Source organism: Lactuca sativa, unplaced genomic scaffold (assembly GCF_002870075.4).
Source record: "Lactuca sativa cultivar Salinas unplaced genomic scaffold, Lsat_Salinas_v11 Lsat_1_v11_unplaced_01, whole genome shotgun sequence".
NCBI classification, from domain to species: Eukaryota; Viridiplantae; Streptophyta; class Magnoliopsida; order Asterales; family Asteraceae; genus Lactuca; species Lactuca sativa.
Genome location: NW_026440193.1, coordinates 119,506 through 143,406, shown reverse-complemented (window position 1 = coordinate 143,406; position 23,901 = coordinate 119,506).

Sequence of the window (23,901 nt, the reverse complement as noted above, 5' to 3'; positions counted from 1 at the left end):
CTCCCAAAACCGTAAACACCAAATATGGTTCAAAGTGGTGCCTTAGGGTGCCTAGATGCTTCACCATGCCTTAGGGACTTGTCTAGATTCATCCTTGATGAGTTTATCACACAAAAAGCACCAAAACCTTACATTTTTATGTGTTTACGGTATGGGGATCTCCCAAAACCGTAAACACCCCAAAAGGTGTATAAAAGTCCCATAAAAGACCCATGGTTATTCCTTATGTCTAAATCTAACCTAGACTATTGCCATGATTGAGCTAAGGACTTGAAAACCCCCAAATACCATAAACTTATGGGTTTATGGTAGTAAACTCAAAGGAAAATGGTAAAGAGACCGTAAACTCCATTTAGGAGTGAAATGGTGCCCTAGACCTTTCCAAAGGCCTAACCACCAAGTAGAAATGCTTCAAAGGACTTGTAAAACCTCAAAACAACATATGGTCATAAAGTGTAGGGTTTACGACCGTAAACCCTTGAGTTTACTACCGTAAACTCCTTGGGTAATGGTTATTAAAACCGTAAACTCCAAAGGAGTTTACCCTTGAACTCCAAACACTCTAGCTTTGCCTTACAAACACTTGGATGCAACCCTTGTGATCTTTAACACTTGAAACAAAGTGTTTTCATGTTTTAGAGTGTCCCAACTTAATTTATTAGTTATGAATTGGCTAATTAGTTATATATATGTTCATTATATGATAACTAGGCTCGTGCGTGTGTACAAGTCTCCATTTGTCACCTAGCACCGTATCCGACACTTCAATCCAATCCACTCACTGCAAGTGAGTTCACACCCCTTTAACTAACCTTTGAAATACTTTTAAATGATTTTATGGGGAGGGGAAATACAAGTTGAATACTTATAGTTATTACTTCAATCACATGTGATTAATAACAACAAAACCAATGATTTTCTTACTGTTCAAACTGTTTTGCTTCAACTGTTTTACAAACTCTTTTACTTATCAAACACTTTTACTTAAACTCTGTTATAATTATTATCAATTGCATGTCCATGTATGTATAGTTATATAAGCAATGTTTAAAAGGCTTAGGAAGGCCTGCCCGCCCTATTTCCTTTTCGCGCTTGAGATGTGGTCTGGTGGGATATCGGGTGTCCGTCCGAAGGTCGTTTAAATATTAGTTATATATCATGTGTACATATATAGTCATAAAAGGTCCTTCCAGTCAATTCAATACCCTTGGTTAGCAAGGGTATACTTCCATATTCATACGTACATGTTATATTACTAGTAAACTACAATAGGCGTAGTTTAGGGTTTTACTAATAATAATACATACTGATAAGAAACAAACATAATACATAGTGATGAGAAACAAACATTATACATAGTAATGAGAAACAAACATAATACATAGTGATGAGAAACAAACATAATACATAGTGATGAGAAACAAACATAATACATAGTGATGAGAAACAAACATAATACATAGTGATGAGAAACAAACATTATACATAGCAATGAGAAACAAACATAATACATAGTGATGATAAACAAACATACAGGCTAGACAGAGGAAGAACACACAATATAGCTAGCACATACATTACATATACATTACATTCAGTTATGTGAGCTATTAAACGGGTCATGGCACTACCTGCCATGACCGTTTTTGTATCCAAAATCTCCTTAATTGGGGAGCGTATGAGTTTGCGTATAGATCTATACAGGATTGACTATTCTACACCTTGTTGCTTGCTATAGTGAATCGAGTATATCAACCCATAAAAGATATACTAACTATAAATACATTAGGATTAAAATACTCTGACTATGAGTTTATAATTTAAATATTTAAAATATTTAATTAAGTATACGTGCATGCATTCATACTAAAATCAATGTCACTAAGACAATACAAAAGTATTACTAACTTAGACACATATGGTCAACCCTGGGAAGATGTAGGCTGATCAACTACATTATCTGAGGAGTGACTAGCATGTGCCTAAGGATGGTTGTGAGGTTGCAACAAGTCTAAAAACTTACCAACACTACCACAATAAGAACAGTAGAACATAACATTAAACTTAAAATACTATAGGAGTATTCGGTATTACTATGATTATTTACCTAAGAACTAAAGGTCTTTATTAGTAAGCCCAAGTCAAGTATTGGGGTAACTGATAGAGATCACCTTATAATTATCTAGTTAGCTCGTCTATTAATTATTTCCTTACCCCTTTTTCTCGCATAGATATCATGGATGGATTTCATCATCATGATGACCCGTACTTTCCACCCAACGACAATGCTGGATGGCTTGAAGCAGAGTCCGATGATGAACATCAAATCCCTTTGGATGATCATCAAGCTGAAGGCTTCTCGGATGGATCTGAATCCGAGCCCAAAGTCAACAACCTACCTCAAGTAGGTCAAGCTCCGAATAACAACCCTCGACCCGCATTTCAAGGACCCACACCTCTATGGGCAACAAACTTGAATAACTAGAGCCATGAACAGGGTCAACCCATCCTCTACAATGGAGACAGAAGTTTCTACAACCTCACTGATGGAGGTTCTGTTGACAGAGTCCTACCCATCATGGTTAGTAGGATGTCTCGGAATACGATACTGGGTCAATCATCTATCAATCGAATCTTGGAGATTGATGCCAACACTGGTGTTAACACTGTCCACATTCGCTAGCTAGAGTCTACTCATGAAAGGGCTCTGGTTCGCAATGCAGCTCTTCAAAGGGAACTCACTGAAACGTGAGCTGAAGTCAGAGAACTTCGAGCTCAGCAAGCAAGAGCTGACAGGCGCATGAGGGACATAGAACGTCTCCTATCGGAATCAAGAACTCACTCTAGTAGTTCTCGTCGCCGATAGATTCTCATCAACTTCTCTCTTTTGGATATAAACTAGTTATGTAAACCTCTAGTCTAATTCCCTATCTTGGTAAATCGTAGGCCTATTAGGTCTTAGTTAGGTTGTAATTCTGTCAAAATTTTCCCATTTTGGTTGATGTAAGGCCTATTTCTGTTGGTCGTTTTATCTGAACTTATTACATCTGTAATTCCAGTAATATTGACAGGTACCTAATCTTATGAGAATTATTATCCAATTGTGAACATCTATTAGCACTAGGTTTCCAATCAATCGTATCGTTGGACTATGGAGAGTTAGCCCATGAGTCATTCTCATCAATTTGTCCATTAAATTCTTATCAATATTTTCATCTTCATAAACTATAGATCAAAGATGCCACCTCGCAGAAATCCGCAGAGAAACCTCAATAACGAAACACCACCTCCCCTACCTCCTCAACCACCTACTCCTCAGTTCGACATTGCAGCCTTAAATGCTGTTGTAGCTGTAGTTGTGGCCACAGCCATGGCTCAGTATCAATCATCTGGTTCCATCGGAAGAGGAACCCCTGTTCAGTCTATTTAGGTTAAAGCTCCTGTGCACTCGAGAGAGTGCTCCTATAAGGACTTCACGAACTATAAGCCTTTGTCCTTTAAGGGGACTGGTAGAGTCATTGCCCTCTCGCAATGGTTCGAGATAACCAAATCGGTTTTCGAAATCTGCTCTTGTTCCGAAGAGAGCAAGGTGAAGTACGTTGCTTGCACCTTTGAAACCAAAGCCCTAACATGGTGGAACGGCCATGTTAAGTCACTATCTTTTATAGTGGCTAATGCTACGGGCTGGGATACTTTGAAAGACCTCATGATTGAGGAGTACTGCCCGAGGGACGAGATCCAAAAGCTGGAGGAAGAGCTATGGAGCCTAACCATGAAGGGCTCCAACGTAACCGCTTATATCGCCAGATTATGCGAATTGGTGGCTCTCTGTCCCAACATGGTTCATACAGAGGGAAAGAAGATTGAGCATTACATATGGGGACTGGTGCCACCGTACCAGGGAAATGTCTTGGCATCACACCCCACTACATTTGATAGTGCCAAGCGATTGGCACAACGACTCATAGACCATGGGGTTCGTACCCCGGCCGCAACAACAACTACCCTGGCTGTCTCAGAACCAGCAAGAATCGCTGACTCCAAGCGGAAGTTTTGGGATGACATGAAGAAAGCTAAGGCTGCCAAAAAGCAGCAGCTCGTGGCAGTACATGCTACGATAGCACCTGCCGCTGCTGCTCCGGTAAAGCAGTATTCTGGAAGTTTGCCAAAGTGCAACAAATGCAACTTCCATCACGTCGGCGCCTGCCGGGAAATGCAGTGTATGAACTGCAACAGGAAGGGGCACACTGACCGTTTCTGTAAAGCTCCGGCGAAACCAATCAACCAAGTCCCCGGTGCAGGAGTGGGCTAAGCTTACTACGGATGTGGCGAAGTAGGCCACTACAAAAGGAACTGTCCGAAAGCAGGGATTGCCGGTGGAGCAGCAAGAGTTCTGGCCATAGGCCATAAGGAAGCGGTTGCCAACCCCACAGTGGTCACCAGTACGTTCCTCCTAGATAATGCTTATGCATGCATTCTATTTGATAGTGGAGCGGAGAGGAGTTTCATGAACCGAAAATTTGCTCATTTACTTAAGCAAAAATCACGAGCACTTAATGAAACGTTCACTGTAGAAATGGCTAATGGGAAGAAAGAGAGCACTAACTGTATATTCATAGGGTGTACCCTAACTTTAGATAACCATTCATTTTCTATCGATCTCATGCCAATCTCAATTAAAAGTTCCGACGTCATTATTGGCATGGATTGGTTGAGTCGTCATCGTGCCGATATCATGTGTTACGAAAAGGCTGTTCGCCTAAATCTACCGTCTGGTGAAACCTTAATAGTTTATGGCGACAAACCCGACACGAACCTTCGTATCATCTCGAGCATCCAAGCTCGGAAATTCTTACGAAAGGAATGTACAACATTCCTTGCTCATGTGGTAGATGTGAGCCAAGAAACGAAGGACATTCAGAACATTCCAGTAGTACGCGACTTTCCCGACATCTTTCCAGAAGAACTCCCAGGATTACCTCCGCAACGTCAAGTCGAGTTCCGAATCGACTTAGTTCCAAGGGCTACCCCCGTAGCCAAATTGCCCTATCGTCTAGCACCTGCAGAGATGCAAGAATTGTCCTGTCAACTTAACAAACTGCTCAGCAAGGGCTTTACAAGACCAAGCTTCTCACCACGAGGAGCTCCAGTCTTGTTCGTCAAGAAGAAAGACGGATCGTTTCGTATGTGCATCGACTATAGGGAGCTCAACAAGCTGACAGTCAAAAATCGTTATCCTTTGCCTCGGATCGACGATTTGTTTGACCAACTCCAAGGGGCGAACTTATTTTCAAAAATCGACTTGAGATCCGGAATTCACCAACTACGAGTGCTAGGGGAGGATGTTCCAAAGACATCCTTCCGAACTCGTTATGCACACTACGAATTTATGGTGATGCCATTCGGATTAACAAACGCGCCCATAGTATTCATGGACTTAATGAACAGGGTGTGTCGTCCTTACTTGGATCAGTTCGTCATCGTTTTCATCGATGACATACTTATCTACTCTCGAAGCAAGGAGGAGCATAGTCAACATCTGCGACAAGTCCTCGAAACTTTGCGTTCGGAGAAGCTCTACGTGAAGTTCTCGAAATGCGAATTTTGGATTCGACGAGTCGAATTCTTAGGGCACGTGGTTAGCGAAGAAGGTATACACGTGAACCCTTCCAAAATCAAGGCCATTGAGAACTGGTAAGCACCAAACACACCTACAGAAATTGGTCAATTTCTAGGCCTCGCTGGCTATTATCGCAGGTTCATTCAGAACTTCTCCCGCATAGCGAAACCTCTTACAACACTGACCCAGAAGGGCGTGGCCTTTGACTGGGAAGAGAAACAGGAGAGAGCGTTCCAAACGCTCAAATGAGCCTTGTGCACCGCACCAATACTATCCCTTCCCGAAGGAATAGAAGACTTCGTTGTCTATTGCGATGCATCGAATCAAGGACTCGGATGTGTTTTGATGCAGCGAGGTAAGTTCATCGCCTATGCCTCGAGACAGCTGAAGACACATGAGGTCAACTACACGACCCACAATCTTGAACTAGGAGCAGTTGTATTTGCTCTGAAGATCTGGAGACATTACTTGTACGGAATGAAAAGCACTATCTTTACAGACCACAAGAGCTTACAACACATATTCGACCAGAAGGAGCTCAACATGAGACAACGACGGTGGGTCGAGCTACTAAGTGATTACGAATGCGAAATTTGTTATCATCCAGGTAAAGCCAACGTAGTAGCTGACGCCCTGATTCGGAAGGAATATTTTGGTCGTAGAGTCAAATCATTGACTATGAGTATCCATTCACACTTGTCCACACAAATTAAGGCAGCTCAGCTTGACGCTTTGAAGCCTGAAAATGTGGTGGGTGAATCCCTAAGAGGGATGGATAAGAACTTAGAGGTTAAGGTTGGCGGAGCTTATTATTTCATGGATCGAATCTGGACCCCGAAATTGGGTGGTTTTAGAGACTTGGTCATGAACGAGGCGCACAACACTCGTTATTCTGTGCACCCGGGATCAGATAAGATGTATCTGGACCTCAAAAAGTTATACTGGTGGCCTAATATGAAAGCAGAGATTGCTACCTTTGTAAGTAAATGCCTTACTTGCGCAAAGGTTAAGGTCGAGTACCAGAAGCCCTCCGGTTTACTACAACAGCCGAAGATACCAGAATGGAAGTGGGAGCGGATTACTATGGATTTCATAACCAAGTTACCCAAGACGACGGGTGGACTTGATTCCATATGGGTCATCGTCGATAGATTGACCAAGTCTGCACACTTCCTGCCGATCAAAGAAATAGACAAGATGGAGAAACTTACAAGAACTTACATTAGGGAGATTGTAAGACTGCACGGTGTTCCCTTATCCATTATCTAGGATAGAGATAGTAGGTTCACTTCAAGGTTCTGGCAGTCATTACAAAGTTCCCTAGGAACTAGGTTGGACATGAGTACAGCCTACCATCCGCAGACCGACGGACAAAATGAGAGAACTATCCAAACCTTGGAAGATATGTTGTGAGCCTATGTGATAGACTTCGGGAAAGCATGGGATACTTATTTACCCATTGTCGAATTTTCATATAACAACAGTTATCACACGAGCATAAAGGCTGCTCCATTCGAGGCCCTCTATGGCCGAAAGTGCAGATCTCCTCTGTGTTGGGCTGAGGTGGGTGATACCCAGTTAGCTAAAGGACGAGTTCCTGAAAGCACTCTCACAGGTCCGGAAATCATACGGGAAACGATGGAGAAGATCATTTAGATCCGTGAACGATTGAAAGCTTCCAGAGACCGACAGAAAAGCTACGCTTATAAGCGAAGGAAACCGTTGGAATTCCAAATGGGTGACCGTGTTCTATTGAAGGTCTCACGCTGGAAGGGCTTGATACGCTTCAGAAAGCGTGGAAAGCTAAATCCAAGGTACATAGGGCCTTTCGAGATTCTCGCAAGAATCGGTCCTGTAGTTTACAAACTTAACTTACCGCGCAAACTCAGTAACATACATTCTACCTTCCACGTATCGAACTTGAAAAAGTGTCTTTCCGACGAGACTCTTGTTATTCCACTCAATGATATCGAAATCAACGAGAGCCTCAACTTCGTGGAGGAACCAGTAGAGATCATGGACCGGGAGGTAAAGCAGACGAAGCAAAGTCGCATCCCGATTGCGAAGGTTCGCTGGAACGCCAAGCGAGGACCGGAATTCACTTGGGAGCGTGAGGATCAGATGAAACTGAAATATCCTCATCTTTTTGCTTAGTTATTTGTAACTACTTTATTTGTCTAGACTTTAATTTCGGGACGAAATTCCCTTTAACAGGGGGATGATGTGACAACCCGGAATTTTCATTCGGTCAAACCCTAAAAGTCAATCACTTCAATTTATAAGTCAATTACCTTATTACTTATTTTTAGCAAATTTAAAGTTCGTTTGATTATTTTAATATCATTCTTTAAACGAACGGGTGAAAGGAAGTGTCGTCTCGGGTCTTGAAATTTCAAAACCGCAAACACCTCGTGTCTTAGAGGTTCACGGCCAAACTTTTATGTTTGGGCCGAAAAATCTTCCAAAAACCGTGAACTCATGCATTAAGCATGAGTTTACTCCCTAAACTAGTCATTTTATGTTTACTCCCCAATCACCAAAAAGAGTAAACTCAAAAACACTCTCAAGTATCATCCAAGATTTAATTCAAGATCTTCAAACTTGTAAGTGTTCTAGCCATTTCAAGTTGGTATAAATCTTAATCTAGTGATTGTACTTCTTTTCATCCATCCATTTTTGTGTTTTGATTAGATTTCCAAAAACACCAAGAACACACACTAAGTGTTCTTCGACTTTTAGCTCATTTCAAGCTTCCTTATAGTAAGTACTTCCATCCTTGAGTCTTATTAAGCTTGTATTACATGTTAGCATCAAAGAAAAGTCCCAAGAACACCAAGATCAAGGTGTTCATGGTTTTGGGAGGCTCCCAAAACCGTAAACACCAAATATGGTGCAAAGTGGTGCCTTAGGGTGCCTAGATGCTTCACCATGCCTTAGGGACTTGTCTAGATTCATCCTTGATGAGTTTATCACACAAAAAGCACCAAAACCTTACATTTTTATGTGTTTACGGTATGGGGATCTCCCAAAACCGTAAACACCCCAAAAGGTGTATAAAAGTCCCATAAAAGTCCCATGGTTATTCCTTATGTCTAAATCTAACCTAGACTATTGCCATGATTGAGCTAAGGACTTGAAAACCCCCAAATACCATAAACTTATGGGTTTAAGGTAGTAAACTCATGAGTTTAAGGTAGTAAACTTAAAGGAAAATGGTAAAGGGAACGTAAACTCCATTTAGGAGTGAAATGGTGTCCTAGACCTTTCCAGAGGCCTAACCACCAAGTAGAAATGCTTCAAAGGACTTGTGAAACCTCAAAACAACATATGGTCATAAAGTGTAGAGTTTACGACCGTAAACCCTTGAGTTTACTGCCGTAAACTCCTTAGGTAATGGTCATTAAAACCATAAACTCCAAAAGAGTTTACCCTTGAACTCCAAACACTCTAGCTTTGCCCTACAAACACTTGGATGCAACCCTTGTGATCTTTAACACTTGAAACAAAGTGTTTTCATGTTTTAGAGTGTCCCAACTTAATTTATTAGTTATGAATCGGCTAATTAGTTATATATATGTTCATTATATGATAACTAGGCTCGTGCGTGCGTACAAGTCTCCATTTGTTACCTAGCACCATATCCGATAATTCAATCCAATCCACTCACTGCAAGTGAGTTCATACCCCTTTAACTAACCTTTGAAATACTTCTAAATGTTTTAAATGCTTTTATGGGGGGGGGGATACAAGTTGAATACTTATAGTTATTACTTCAATCACAGGTGATTAATAACTACAAAACCAGTGATTTTCTTACTATTCAAACTGTTTATCAAACTGTTTTGCTTCAACTATTTTACAAACGCTTTTACTTATCAAACTCTTTTACTTAAACTTTGTTATACTTATTATCAATTGCATGTCCATGTACGTATAGTTATATAAGCAATGTTTAAAAGGCTTAGGAAGGCCTGCTCGCCCTATTTCCTTTTCGCGCTTGAGATGTGGTCTGGTGGGATATCAGGTGTCCGTCCGAAGGTCGTTTAAATCTTAGTTATATATCATGTGTACATATATAGTCATAAAAGGTCCTTCCAGTCAATTCAATACCCTTGGTTAGAAGTTATACTTCCATATTCATACGTACAAGTTATATTACTAGTAAACTACAATAGGCGTAGTTTAGGGTTTTACTAATAATAATACATAGTGATGAGAAACAAACATAATACATAGTGATGAGAAACAAACATTATACATAGTAATGAGAAACAAACATAATACATAGTGATGATAAACAAACATAATACATAGTTGTGACAACCCGAAATTTCCATTTGTAGGAACACCATCTATTCAATAGAAGCTAGTTCAATTTCAGTGATTTTCATACTTTTCCGAACAAGTCTGTGTACATTAGGGTTTATGTTTTAGGAGATATCAGAAGGGTGGATGCTCCTGGTTTTGTGAAATTTGCGCATTTCAAGTTTCATAATGTTACAGTCCAATATCTGGAATAAAAATATTTTCTGCCAAAATATTCCAGGACTATAAATAGTTTTATGAATTAAATTAATTCATTATTCACAATTCCAAATAGAGAAAAGCCATATTCTCTCTGACGGATCTTCGGGTTTTCATCCCAGATTGTGAGTCTACTTTACTAAATGTGTTTCAATACTTGTTAGATGCTTTATAACACCAATTACATGTTTAGATTACAAGATCCGGGAGTTTACCGCCCAAGAACGTTCTTGGGGACTAAACTCCAAAATGGAGCTTTAAGGCTTCCTAGACCCATTCCCATGTTAGGCAACTTATTAAGAACCTTGTGTATGATCTTTATAGACTAGAAAGCATCCAAAATCATCAAGTAATAGGAGTTTACGGCCAAGAACTTCTCTTGGTCCGTAAATCCCTTTTCAAGGGCATTTAGTGCCCTAAACCACCCTTAATGCTTAAGGACTTTAACCCTCAAATGCTTGTGCCTATTTTGGACATCAAAACACTTCAAAATCATAAGTTTATAGGAGTTTACGGCCAAGAACCTCTCTTGGGCCGTAAACCCCTTTTCCAAGGGCTAAATACCCCTTGAATCAACCTTTGAAATGATTTTAAATGTTTTAAATACTTTATGGGGGGGGGATACAAGTCAAATAGTTATAGTTATTGCTTCAATCACATGTGATTGCATTTAATCACATGTGATTAGTAACTAGGAAAACAACGATTTTTACCACTGTTCAAACTGTTTATCAAACTGCTTTACTTTGAAATGTTTTACAAACTCTTTTACTATCCAAACTTATTTATAGACTGTGATTCAAACAAATGCTTCTTATACTTAAACTGTTTTATCAACTTATGCCTTCAAATTGTTTTATAGATCGACATCAAGTCGATCTTCTCTTGAAATTATATTTATGCTTCAAATGTCTTATGAAAACTTATTTATGATTTTATATATTCAATTGCATGCCCATATATGTATAGATATATAAATAATGTTTAAAGGGCTTAGGAAGGCCATCCGCCCTATTTCCTTTTTCTCGATTTGGATGTGGTCTGGTGGGATTTCGGGTGACCATCCGAAGGTTGTTTCCATATTACTTATATATCATATATACATGTATAGACATAAAAGTACTTCCATATTGATACTTATCAGTACATCAATAGTTAGTTACCATCGGGGTAACACAAGTACATATACAACTATACTAGAAACGAGTACATATACAGCTATACTAGAAACAAATACATATACAGCTATACTAGAAACAAGTACATATACAGCTATACCAGAACCATGTACATATATAGTTATACTAGAAACATGAACATACACAACTATACTAGAAACATGTACATATACATCTATACTAGAAACAGGACATATACAACTATACTAGAACAAGAAACATTACATATACATGAATACGTTAACAATTATGATCCACTGTGTCGGAGCATGCCTTAAATGTCATGGCCCGAGTTGTAGCCAGAATTCTCTTGGAGGGAGAGCGTGAGTTTGCGTATAGATCTATACTGGATTGACTATCCTACACCTTGCTGCTAGCTACAGCCGGACCTGCAGGTCGGCGGGTGCCAAACGTCATTTCTTTTTATTACGACCATTCATTATGTCGTTGTTACCAGTCGATATCATGGTGCAATTTATCACAATATACCTTAATATAAATCCGGTTTAAGGTAGTAGTAATTAGTACAACAGTAGTTCTTATTATACAAAACTACAGTACTACAATGATTTACCCATTACATATTTTAGTGATAATCTCACTTAAGCATTAATGTACAAACTATATTTTATTAAATGATAGTTATACTTGGGTAATTACACACTTTTACAATAGACGAGTTTACAAAACAGTTAAGCCTTGGTAGAAGGTTGCTTTAATAGAAAATATAGGATTTTCTGAGGGATTCAAACTTTTACAAACACTTTCAAACACTTACTTACATTTTTACAAACTTATACATTGAGACAGGTTCAAACGTTTTTGACGACAAACATTGACACTAAAATACTTATGAACTCACCAGCTTAATGCTGATAAACTCTTTTAAAATAACTTGTATTCTCAGGTCACCAGTAGACAGGTACCGAGGCCAGCTTTTGAGAAGATGGAGTGCATTCAAGACTCATCTCATATTATTTTGTGTTACATTATTTTTGGTGTCTATAACTGTACAGAACACTTGTATTAAAATTATATATTTAATGCAATGGATGATGTTGTTTGCTTATTTACATCTACTGTGTTGTAATACTATACATGACGTCCTCCGCCCCAGAACGTTTCCGCCGTTCTTGGTTTTGGGGTGTGACAGATTGGTATCAGAGCATTGTTTATAGTGAATCAAGTATATCAACCCATAAAAGATATACTAATCTATAAACCCAAATGGGATTAAAACACTCTGACCAAGAGTCTATACTTTAAATAATAAAATATTTAATTAAGTATACTAGTCTGCATTCATACTAAAATCAGTGTCACAATGACAAGAACAAAAGTATTACGATTGTTAAATATCACAAGTGAGCTCGGGGATGTATGGTCAGTCCTGGGAATGGCATAGCCTGATCAACTATGCTGGTCCTAGGAGTGATTAGCATATGCCCTAGAATGGTTGTGATATGTTAACAAGTCTAAAAACTTACCAACACTACCACAAGAAGATCAGTAGAACTTAAACTTAAAATACAATAGGTGTATTTTGTACTACTAGTTACACGTATACTATATTCTCATACCTCTCTTCTCGCGTAGATCTAAATGGCTGGATTCCATCATGGCGACCCGTACTTTCCAAATGAAGGCAATGCCGGGTGGATCGATGAAGAGCCCGAAGATGAGCATCCAATCCCTTTGGATGATCACCTCGCAGAAGGCTTTTCTGATGGATCCGACTCCGAGCCTGAAGTCAACAACCTACCGCTTGTAGGTCAAGCCCCGAACAACAACCCTCGACCATGGAGTCAAGCGTTTGGCACAAAGACTCATTGACCATGGAGTCAAGACCCCTGCAACCACAACCACCCTAGCCATCCCAGAACCCTCCAAACCCGCTGGCACCAAGCGGAAGTTCTGGGATGAGAAGAAGAAGCAGCGAGCTTCAAAGAAACAACAAATCGTGGCAGTACATGCTGCGGTAACCCCTACTGCCGCTACTGCACCGGTGAGTCGGTATGTTGGAAGTTTGCCCAAGTGCAACAAATGCAACTTCCACCACAACGGCGCCTGCCGTGAAATGCAGTGTTCTAACTGCAACAGAAAAGGACACACCGTCCGATTCTGTAAGTTCCCGGCACAACCGATCTCCCAAGTTCCTGGCTCGGGCGCGAGCCCAACTTGCTATGGATGTGGCGAAACATGCCACTTTAAAAGGGACTGCCCCAAGGCGAGGAATACTGGAGGAGCAAGGAGGATACTAGCTATAGGCCACGGGGAAGCAGTTGTTGACCCGACAGTGGTGACTGGTACGTTCCTCCTTGATAACTCCTATGCATGCATTCTGTTCGATAGTGGAGCGGAGCGAAGCTTCGTAAACCACAAATTTGCTCGCATGCTTAAGCAACAACCACACGCACTTAATGAACAATTCACACTAGAAATGGCCAATGGGAAAACTGAAAGTACTAATAGCATATACTTAGGTTGTCTTCTAACCTTAGATAACCATTCATTCCCAATCGACCTTATGCCGGTCTCAATAAAAAGTTTCGACGTTATTATCGGCATGGAACTCGCGTATCTCTGTGGAGTGTTTACAGAGGATGTGTCTCCAATTATTAAGATTAACGAATTTACAAGTAATAACGCGTAAAATCCTGTTTTAAATTCTAATTACAAGGGCGGTCCTCCACTCGCGTATCTCTGTGGAGTGTTACCGAGGACAAAACAAATGTACTAAACTAATGCTTTTAACAGTATTAAAGTGGAAAAATCATGTAAGAAACATATATTATAACAATATATAGTAAGATTTGAAAACTAATTCTGCAAGTCAAACAAGGCTAATACGGTTTTGATTGTTAAAAGCATGTGGAATATGAAACATTTCAAATGAAATAATAAGTTTGAGTACAAGCTATCCTTGTACTTTTGCTTGTATTCCCCCCCTAAAAACATTGAAAAACGCGGAAAAAGGTGTAGGGGTATGAACTCACCAGTCGCGTAATGTGTCGGTTTGGATGCTAAACGTCAGTTCGGGGCTTGAATACATGCGAGATTCCTATGTAATATGCAAAGATACACATTTGTATCTAATTAGGCTTTGAACTACTATTTAATTGAGAATATACACTCCGAGACGCGAAAACACTCTATTTTAAGTGTTAGGAGTGACCCGGGTGACATCTATGGACGTGTATGGCTTGGATATGGAGTTTACTCTTCAAGAGTAAACTCCTAAGGGAGTTTATGGCCCTAATGACCTACTACCCATGAGTTTACAACCGTAAACTCATGGTGGGGTGTTCTATGGTGCTAAATGGTCTTATATCACTTGGGAAAATTTGCTAGGATCAAATCTAGGGTATAGGAATGGATTAAACCAACATATGGACCATCTAATGGAGTTTACGGCAGTAAACTAAGAGTTTACGGCCGTAAGCTCCCCCACACACCTTCCTTTGATGTTTTGGTGGTCCTAGGTCATTTACAAGTGTTTCTAGCTAAATCTACAAGCCATGGAATGAATTTAAGACACCAATTGACCCATTTATAGGAGTTTACGGCCCAGGAACCCATCCTTGGGGGTTTATGGCCGTGAACTCCTAAGGGAGTAGTTTTTAGCATGTTTAAGGCCCTTAACTTGATTGTGGCTGCTTCTAGACTTTATTCCAAGGCTTATGGTGTGTTTAAGTGGCATCTTAACACTTTAAAATGAGTTTACTCCCCATGAATTGGTGTTTACGGTCCAAGCATGTGATATGGCCATAAAATCATGTTTACACTCTAAATGATGAGTTCAAGGTGTTCTAAGTCCAGTTTGGTAAGCCCCTAAGTCATATCTAAGCTCTAAAGGTGGTTTGGAAGTGTTTTAAGGCTCAAAAACCCCTTTTGCATGTGTTCACGGCCTAAGGCTGTTCCAGGGTCGTAAACACATGTTTATGGTCCTATTTCATATATTAATCACGAATTTGAAGGCTAAGGATGTTATACTATGAGCTAGGATTGTTACCTTGAAGATTTGGAGCTTGAATTTGATGATTTTGGACCTAGAAGATTGGAGGAGAGAGAGTAGAGAGAGAGTGGAAAAGGCTTCAAATGAGGCTCTCTCTCAACTTTATATATGCTTAAAGTTTGAGACACGGTGGAATTCTACCTGATGCTGATGTTAAGCGAGGCTTTTGGTCGCACCCGATTAAGTTGTTGTAACCCGATATGGTTGAAACTAAAATTTTTCTAATTACTAAATTGGGGCGTTTTCATGAGTTTCTAATGTGTTTGGACAACCATTAAGTCATAATAGCAAACTCAAAATTAATGACTTAATTTAGAAACGAAATGGAAACAATTCAAAACAACGAATTTTTAATGACGGAACGGGTTATGATGACGAAACGAACTTCGGGTTGTCACATCAAGATTAAGTCTATTAGGGTTATGTTAGCCATAGCTGCATTTCATGACTATGAAATATGGCAAATGGATGTCAAAACCGCTTTCCTTAATGGAAAGTTGACTGAAGATGTTTACATGAGTTAGCCAGAAGGTTTTGTCAGTAACGAGTACCCTAATAGAGTGTATAAGCTTGAGAAATCCATTTATGGATTAAAGCAAGCACCTCGCAGATGGAATGTTTGCTTTGATGAGAAAGTCAAGGAATTTGGCTTTTCTAGGAGTGAAGATGAATCTTGTGTGTATGTCAAGGCTAGTGGGAGTATAGTTAGCTTTTTGGTATTGTATGTGGATGACATACTACTCATAGGAAATGACATCCCAACTCTATAGGAAGTTAAGTCCTGGCTTCTGAAGTGTTTCTCTATGAAGGACCTAGGAGAAGCTGCCTATATTCTAGGGATAAGGATTTGGAGAGACCGGAGTAAAAGACTAATTGGACTTAGTCAAAGTACCTACTTGGACAAGGTGTTGAAGAGATTCAACATGCAGAACTCCAAGAAAGGAGAGTTACCCATCCAGAGTAACACCAGATTGAGTATGACACAAAGCCTTAGTACTGAGGCTGAGATAGCAGAAATTAGTCGAGTGCCTTATGCTTCGACAGTAGGCTCGATCATGTATGCTATGACCTGTACTCGACCTGATGTAGCCTTTGCCTTGAGCATGGTTAGCAGGTATCAGGGGAACCCTGGCAAGGCTCACTGGATTGCGGTAAAGAATGTCCTCAAGTACCTACGAAGGACTAAGGACTGGGTCCTTACCCTCGGTGGGAGTGATGACTTGAGAGTTGTAGGGTATTATGATGCTGGTTTCCAGACTGATAGGGATAATTTCCGCTCTCAGTCGGGCTGGGTCTTCACCCTAAACGGAGGAGCAATCACTTGGAAGAGTTCCAAGCAGGAGACAATGGCTGATTCTACTTGTGAATCAGAGTATATAGCAGCGAGCGAGGCAGCAAAGGAGGCTATATGGATGAAGAACTTCATAAGAGACCTTGGAGTAGTACCAGCTATAAAGGAGCCCATGGAAATTTTCTGTGATAGTGAAAGTGCTGTTGCCTTAGCCAAGGAACCAAGGGATCACAGGAGATCCATACACATCGACAGAAAATATCATTTTATCAGACATCGCATAGAAGAAGGAATCATTGTGGCAAAGAGGGTATCATCAGATGAGAACCCAACAGATCCCCTCACGAAGGGACTGGGTAGGGTTAAGCATCTCTAGCATGCTCGGAGCATAGGGCTGAAGGATGATATAAGTTTTAGTAGTTAGATAAATTATGAAATTTGTAAAGTGTAATTGACATTTGATGATGAATAAAAGTTGTGTTTATTCATGAGTAAAGTGTTGTTATCTTTTGTCAATCGTTTACTATATTTCTTTTGCATGTTTTGACTTCCAGAATAATTATGTTTGGTATATCATATTATTCGAACCTCCACAGTCGGTCATATGTTAGAAGTAGGTATGAATCAAGACTGTCACGATTGGTTGCATAGGTCTAAGGTGTTAGACATGGCTACAACAATCATGAGTGCTCATAAGTTCTGAGTATTGGAATCAACCCACGCTCACTGGAATCACTTCATGGAATTTATCTCGAGTGATCATGAGACGATAATATCATATAAGTCCTCAAACCTAGAGATATGATTTGTTACTTACGAGTTGGTTATGCATTGATTGTACGAAAACACATTGGTAACTCGATGTTATAAAACGTGCTTTTGTGTATAATTCAATGAGTGGTAGAACAAACATATGAGTCGAAGTTTATCTGTTCCTTCCTGGATTAGAAGCTGATATCTGGGCCCCTCGATGATTTTGTTTTGACCTATGTACCGGGCCCGGTCAGAACTAAGTTGATGTGTTCAATTAAGTTCTTTGTCAAACAAATCAGGAATCGGAAAACAAACTGCCGGGCAATAAGTAGGAAATTGTTCCATGTAATTGTCCGGCTGATATCTAGAACAGAGGATTATATGATCACTTATCTTAAATGGCGTATCAACATCTTCTCAGTTCCCGAGAGACCTTGAAAGAGCTACGATTGTCAATCGGTTCCTGAAGTATTGCAGTTATAGTTATTAGACTTATCCAAGTGGGAGACTGTTGGATAAGGTGTTTAAGTACATAACTATTTCTGATAAGTACTTGACCCGACCTGGCAAGGTCCATTTGGGTTGCATGGCACCATGCAATTGAATAAACTAAATGAGAGAAGTAACACATATGGTTTATTAATATATTATAAGTTCTAATATATTAAATAATATTATTAGTTTTGACCAAGAACTAATTTAGAATTAATTAAGTGATCAAAAGATAACTAATTAAATATATGGGTAGATTATATAAATCTTCCATATCTTATATAGTGGGCTAAGAGGCTCCATGGAATATCAAGTTGGGTTCCACCCATAGGATGCTCCATGGAGTTAACTCATGGATCAAGAAATGAAGTCATGTTACATTAGGGTTTACCTAATGCAACACACTATATAAGCAATGTGTTTCTCCCCAAAATCGGTAACACTATGAAACAAGAGGGCTTGGCCGATTTTGCATGTGTTCGAGCATTCTCTCAAGTTTATTCTTTGCATTCGGTGTTGTGTGAAGCATTTGAGGCATCACACTTGAGGTGCTAGGTTCACAAGGTTTCAAGGAACACTTTCAACAACAAGGTATGTAGTTCTATCTTTTATACAAAGAAAATTGTACCCCATGTATGCTAGATAGGTTCATAACCTTGGAAAAACAACTTTGCATGATTATTAGACAAACATAGATCCAAGGTTATTAGGGTTGCATGTACACTTAGGAAGTGTTAGAATGCTCAAAACCCATCACTTTTTTGTGTATTGTGCTGTGAGTTTTGTGGGTTTGTTGGGTTTTTTCTTAAAGCTTGGCCAATGGACTGAGGGTTTTTTTAAGGGCCTTACCCTTTGCTTAGGTATTTATGATATTTGGGGTTTTTGGTGTTGCAAGGGGATGAAGTTACCTTTTTTCCCTCTTTCAATAAGTCTTTGGGCTAGCTATAAGAATATTAGGATTTTTTGGGTTTTTGGGTGGTTAATTTTGGTTATTAGAAAGTGGCTTGGTAGTTGGTTATGGATAGGTTAGTTAGTTTTGTATTTTATTTGACTTTTTTTGTTACTATTTGCTGTTGTATTCTTTTATTCTTTTTATTAAAGTTTGCTGAGCTTTGGCTCTTTCAAAAAAAAATCAAACAATGCTCATCAAAGCTTTGCTTCAATTTCATAGACTTCTATTACAGAAATCAAGAATTAAACGATGCTCGTCAAAGATTTGCTAAATTACATAGACTTCTAATGCGGAACTCAAGAATGAAACAATGCTCGTCAAAATTTTGCTTAAACTGCATAGACTTCTATTGTGGAAGTCAAGAATAAAGTAATGCTCATCAAAGGTTTGCTAAATTGCGAAGACTACTTCTATTGTGGAACTCAAGATTTAAACAATGCTCATCAAAGCTTTGTTAAATTGCATAGACTTCTAATGTGGAACTCAAGAAATAAACAATGCTCATCAAAGCATTGCTTAAATTACATAGACTTCTATTGTGGAACTCAAGAATTTTACAATGCTCATCAAAGCTTTGCTAAATTGCGAAGATGACATCCGTTGTGGAACTCAAGAATTAAACAATGATCATCAAAACTTTGCTAAATTCCATAGACTTCTAATGTTGAACTCAAGAATGAAACAATGCTAATCAAAGCTTTGGTTAATTTGCATACACTTCTATTGGAAGTCAAGAATTAAAAAATGATCATTAAAGCTTTGCTAAATTGCAAAGACTACTTCTATTGTGGAACTCAAAAATTAAACAATGCTCATCAATGCTTTGCTAAATTGCATAGACTTCCAATGTGGAACCCAAGAATGAAACAATCCTCATCAAAGCTTTGCTAAATTGCATAGATTTCTATTATGGAACTCAAGTATTAAACAATGTTGATCAAAACATTGCTAAATTGCATAGACTTCTAAAGTGGAACCCAAGAATGAAACAATGCTCATCAAAGCTTCGCTAAATTGCAGAGACTTTTATTATGGAAATCAAGAATCAAACAATGCTTATCAAAGCTTTTCTTAAGTTACATAGACTTCTATTGTGGAAATCAAGAATTAAACGATGCTCATCAAAGCTTTGCTAAATTACATAGACTTCTAATGTGGAACTCAAGATTGAAACAATGCTCGTCAAAGCTTTGCTTAAACTGCATAGACTTCTATTGTGGAAGTCAAGAATAAAGAAATGCTCATCAAAGCTTTGCTAAATTGCGAAGACTACTTCTATTGTGGAACTCTCACAATGCTCATCAAAGCTTTGCTAAATTGCATAGACTTCTCATGTGGAACTCAAGAAATAAACAATGGTCATCAAAGCATTGCTTATACTGCAAAGACTTCTATTATGGAACTTAAGAATTTTACAATGCTCGTCAAAGTTTTGCTAAATTGCAAAGATGACATCTATTGTGCAACTCAAGAATTAAACAATGATCATCCAAACTTTGCTAAATTCCATAGACTTCTAATGTTGAACTCAAGAATGAAACAATGCTCATCAAAGCATTGCTTAAAATACATACACTTCTGTTGTGGAAATCAAGAATTAAACGATGTTCATTAAAGCTTTGCTAAATTGCAAAGACTACTTCTATTGTGGAACTCAATAATTAAACAATGCTTATTAATGCTTTGTTAAGTTGCATAGACTTCCAATGTGGAGCCCAAGAATGAAACAATCCTCATCAAAGCTTTGCTAAATTGCATAGACTTCTATTGTGGAACTCAATAATCAAACAATTTTCATCAACGCTTTTCTTAAATTTCATAGACTTCTATTGTGGAACTCAAGAATTAAATGATGCTCATCAAAGCTTTGCTAAATTGCATAAACTTCTACTGCGGAACTCAAAAATTAAACAATGCTCATCAAACCTTTTCTAAATTGCATAGAATTCTAATGTAGAACTCAATAATGAAACAATGCTCATAAAAGCTTTGCTGAAATATAGACTTTTGTTGTGGAACTCAAGAATTAAACAATGCTCTTCGAAGCTTTGCTAAATTGCGAAGACGACTTTTATTGTGGAACTCAAGAATTAAACAATGGTTATCAAAGCTTTGTTAAATTGCATTGACTTCTAATGTGGAACTAAATAATGAAATAATGCTCATCAAAGCTTTGCTTAAATTGCATAGACTTCTATTGTGGAACTCAAGAAATAAACAATGCTCATCAAAGCTTTGCTAAATTGCAAAGACTAGTTCTATTGTGGAACTCAAGAATTAAACAATGTTCATCAATGCGTTGCTAAATTGCATAGACTTCTAAGGTGGAACCTAAGAATACAACAATGGCATCAAAGCTTTGCTAAATTGCATAGACTTTTATTGTGGAACTCAAGAATCAAACAATGCTCATCAAATTTTTTCTTAAATTGCATAGACTTCTGATTTGGAACTCACGAATTAAAAGCTGCTCATCAAAGCTTTGCTAAATTGCATAGATTTCTATTGTGGAACTCAAGTATTAAACAATGCTTATCAAAACATGCTAGATTGCATAGACGTCTAATGTGGAACTCAAGAATGAAACAATGTTCGTCAAAATTTTGCTTAAACTGCATAGACTTCTATTGTGGAAGTCAAGAATAAAGTAATGCTCATCAAAGGTTTGCTAAATTGCGAAGACTACTTCTATTGTGGAACTCAAGATTTAAACAATGCTCATCAAAGCTTTGTTAAATTGCATAGACTTCTAATGTGGAACTCAAGAAATAAACAATGCTCATCAAAGCATTGCTTACATTGCATAGACTTCTATTGTGGAACTCAAGAATTATACAATGCTCATCAAAGCTTTGCTAAATTGCGAAGACGACATCTGTTAGGGAACTCAAGAATTAAACAATGATCATCAAAACTTTGCGAAATTCGATAGACTTCTAATGTTGAACTCAAGAATGAAGCAATGTTCATCAAAGCTTTGCTTAAATTGCATACACTTCTATTGTGGAACTCAAGAATAAAACAATGTTCATTAAAGCTTTGCTAAATTGCAAAGACTACTTCTATTGTGGAACTCAAAATTAAACAATGTTCATCAATGCTTTGCTAAATTGCATAGACTTCCAATGTGGAACCCAAGAATGAAACAATCCTCATCAAAGCTTTGTTAAATTGCATAGACTTCTATTGTGGAACTCAAAATTCAAAAAATTCTCATCAAAGCTTTGCTGAAATTGTATAGACTTCTGTTGCGGAACTCAAGAATTAAACAATGCTCTTCGAAACTTTGCTAAATTGCGAAGACGACTTTTATTGTGGAACTTAAGAATTAAACAATGGTTATCAAAACATTGTTAAATTGCATTGACTTCTAATGTGGAACTAAAGAATTAAATAATGCTCATCAAAGCTTTACTTAAATTGCATAGACTTTTATTGTGGAACTCAAGAATTAAAAAATGCTCATCAAAGCTTTGCTAAATTGCAAAGACTACTTCTATTGTGGAACTCATGAATTAAACAATGCTCATCAATTCTTTGCTAAATTGCATAGACATCTAAGGTGGAACCCAAGAATGAAACAATGCGTCACACCCCGAAACCGAAGGCGGAAACGTCTCGGGGCGGAGGTGACTTCATGTGAATATCATAACCAATGTACATAATAAGCGAAGTAAAACACAAAACATTACATTACATAGATTTCATTACATCAGTTAAAAAGTTAAGTAGTACAAGTTTATAGATACATAAGTTTAAACAAAAGAAAGACGTGACTTCCATTCGCTCCGTCTTCAGCAAAAGGACGCGGGGTACCTGTCTAAGGAGAACCTGAGAATACAAGCAGTTTGAAAATCAGCATAAAGCTGGTGAGTTCATAAGCGATTTGATTTTATGAAAATGTACGAGATTCCTTTTGTGTTTTCTGAAAAAGTTACGACCCAAGAAAATCCTCTATTTTCTTAAAAGTAAAGTTTAGTTGTTCTGTTATGTTACACGGTTCTGGTTATGAATTGTGATTACCCCAGGAAAATCCTATATTTTCCTAATGTGAAAGATGTGTACTGAAAATCTGATTAACTTTGTGAAGTGTATGTTTGTTTACCAACCCAAAAATGTAATGTAAAAGATGTACACTGAAAACATGGTTGTTCTTATGAAATGTAAAGTTTAGTTATCTGCAAATGTTACACGTTTCTGGTTATGTATGAGTGTCTTTCCCAGGAAAATCCCATATTTTCCTCAATGTTTGTTACCAATTGTGAAAGATGTATTCTGAAAACTTGGTTATCTTGTGAAATGTAATAGTTTTTAACACATATATAAAACTAATATTAACAAAGTAAATTAATTACTTTATCCATTATTACTATTAAATAAGTCTCTGTTATCCTAATTGCGAGTTCCATAACCATACAATAGACTAGATATGGCAATAAGTAGTCCACATCACCTTATGACTTTCGTCACCCTTGAACCATTTCGGTTCGGCTGTAGCTAGCAGCCAGGTGCGGGGTAGTCAGCCCCGTATAGATCTATACACTCAAGTCACGCTCCCTATCTAAGAGATTCTGGCTACAGGAACGGTCCTCCACTCGCGTATCTCTGTGGAGTGTTCACCGAGGACGTGTCTCCAATTATATAGGATTAACAATTTACAAGTAATAATGCTAAAAGTCTTATTCTATGTTCTTTTATAAAGACGATCCTCCACTCGCGTATCTCTGTGGAGTGTTCACCGAGGACAAAACATATAAACTAATCTAATGCTTTTAAAAAAAACATTATAGTACAAATCACTTGTGAAATATATAATATAACATTATATAATTAGATATGAAATCGGTTTGTAACTGGTTCTACAAGTTTAACAGTTGATTAATACAATTTAAATTGTTAAAAGCAAGTGAGATATGAAACATTTCTAATGAAATAAAAACGTTTAAGTACAAGATATTCTTGTACTTTTGCTTGTATTCCCCCCCCCCCTGAAAACATTGTAAAACCATTGAAAAAGAGTAGGGGTATGAACTCACTGATCGCGGAATGTGACGACTATGATGCTAAACGTTGAAT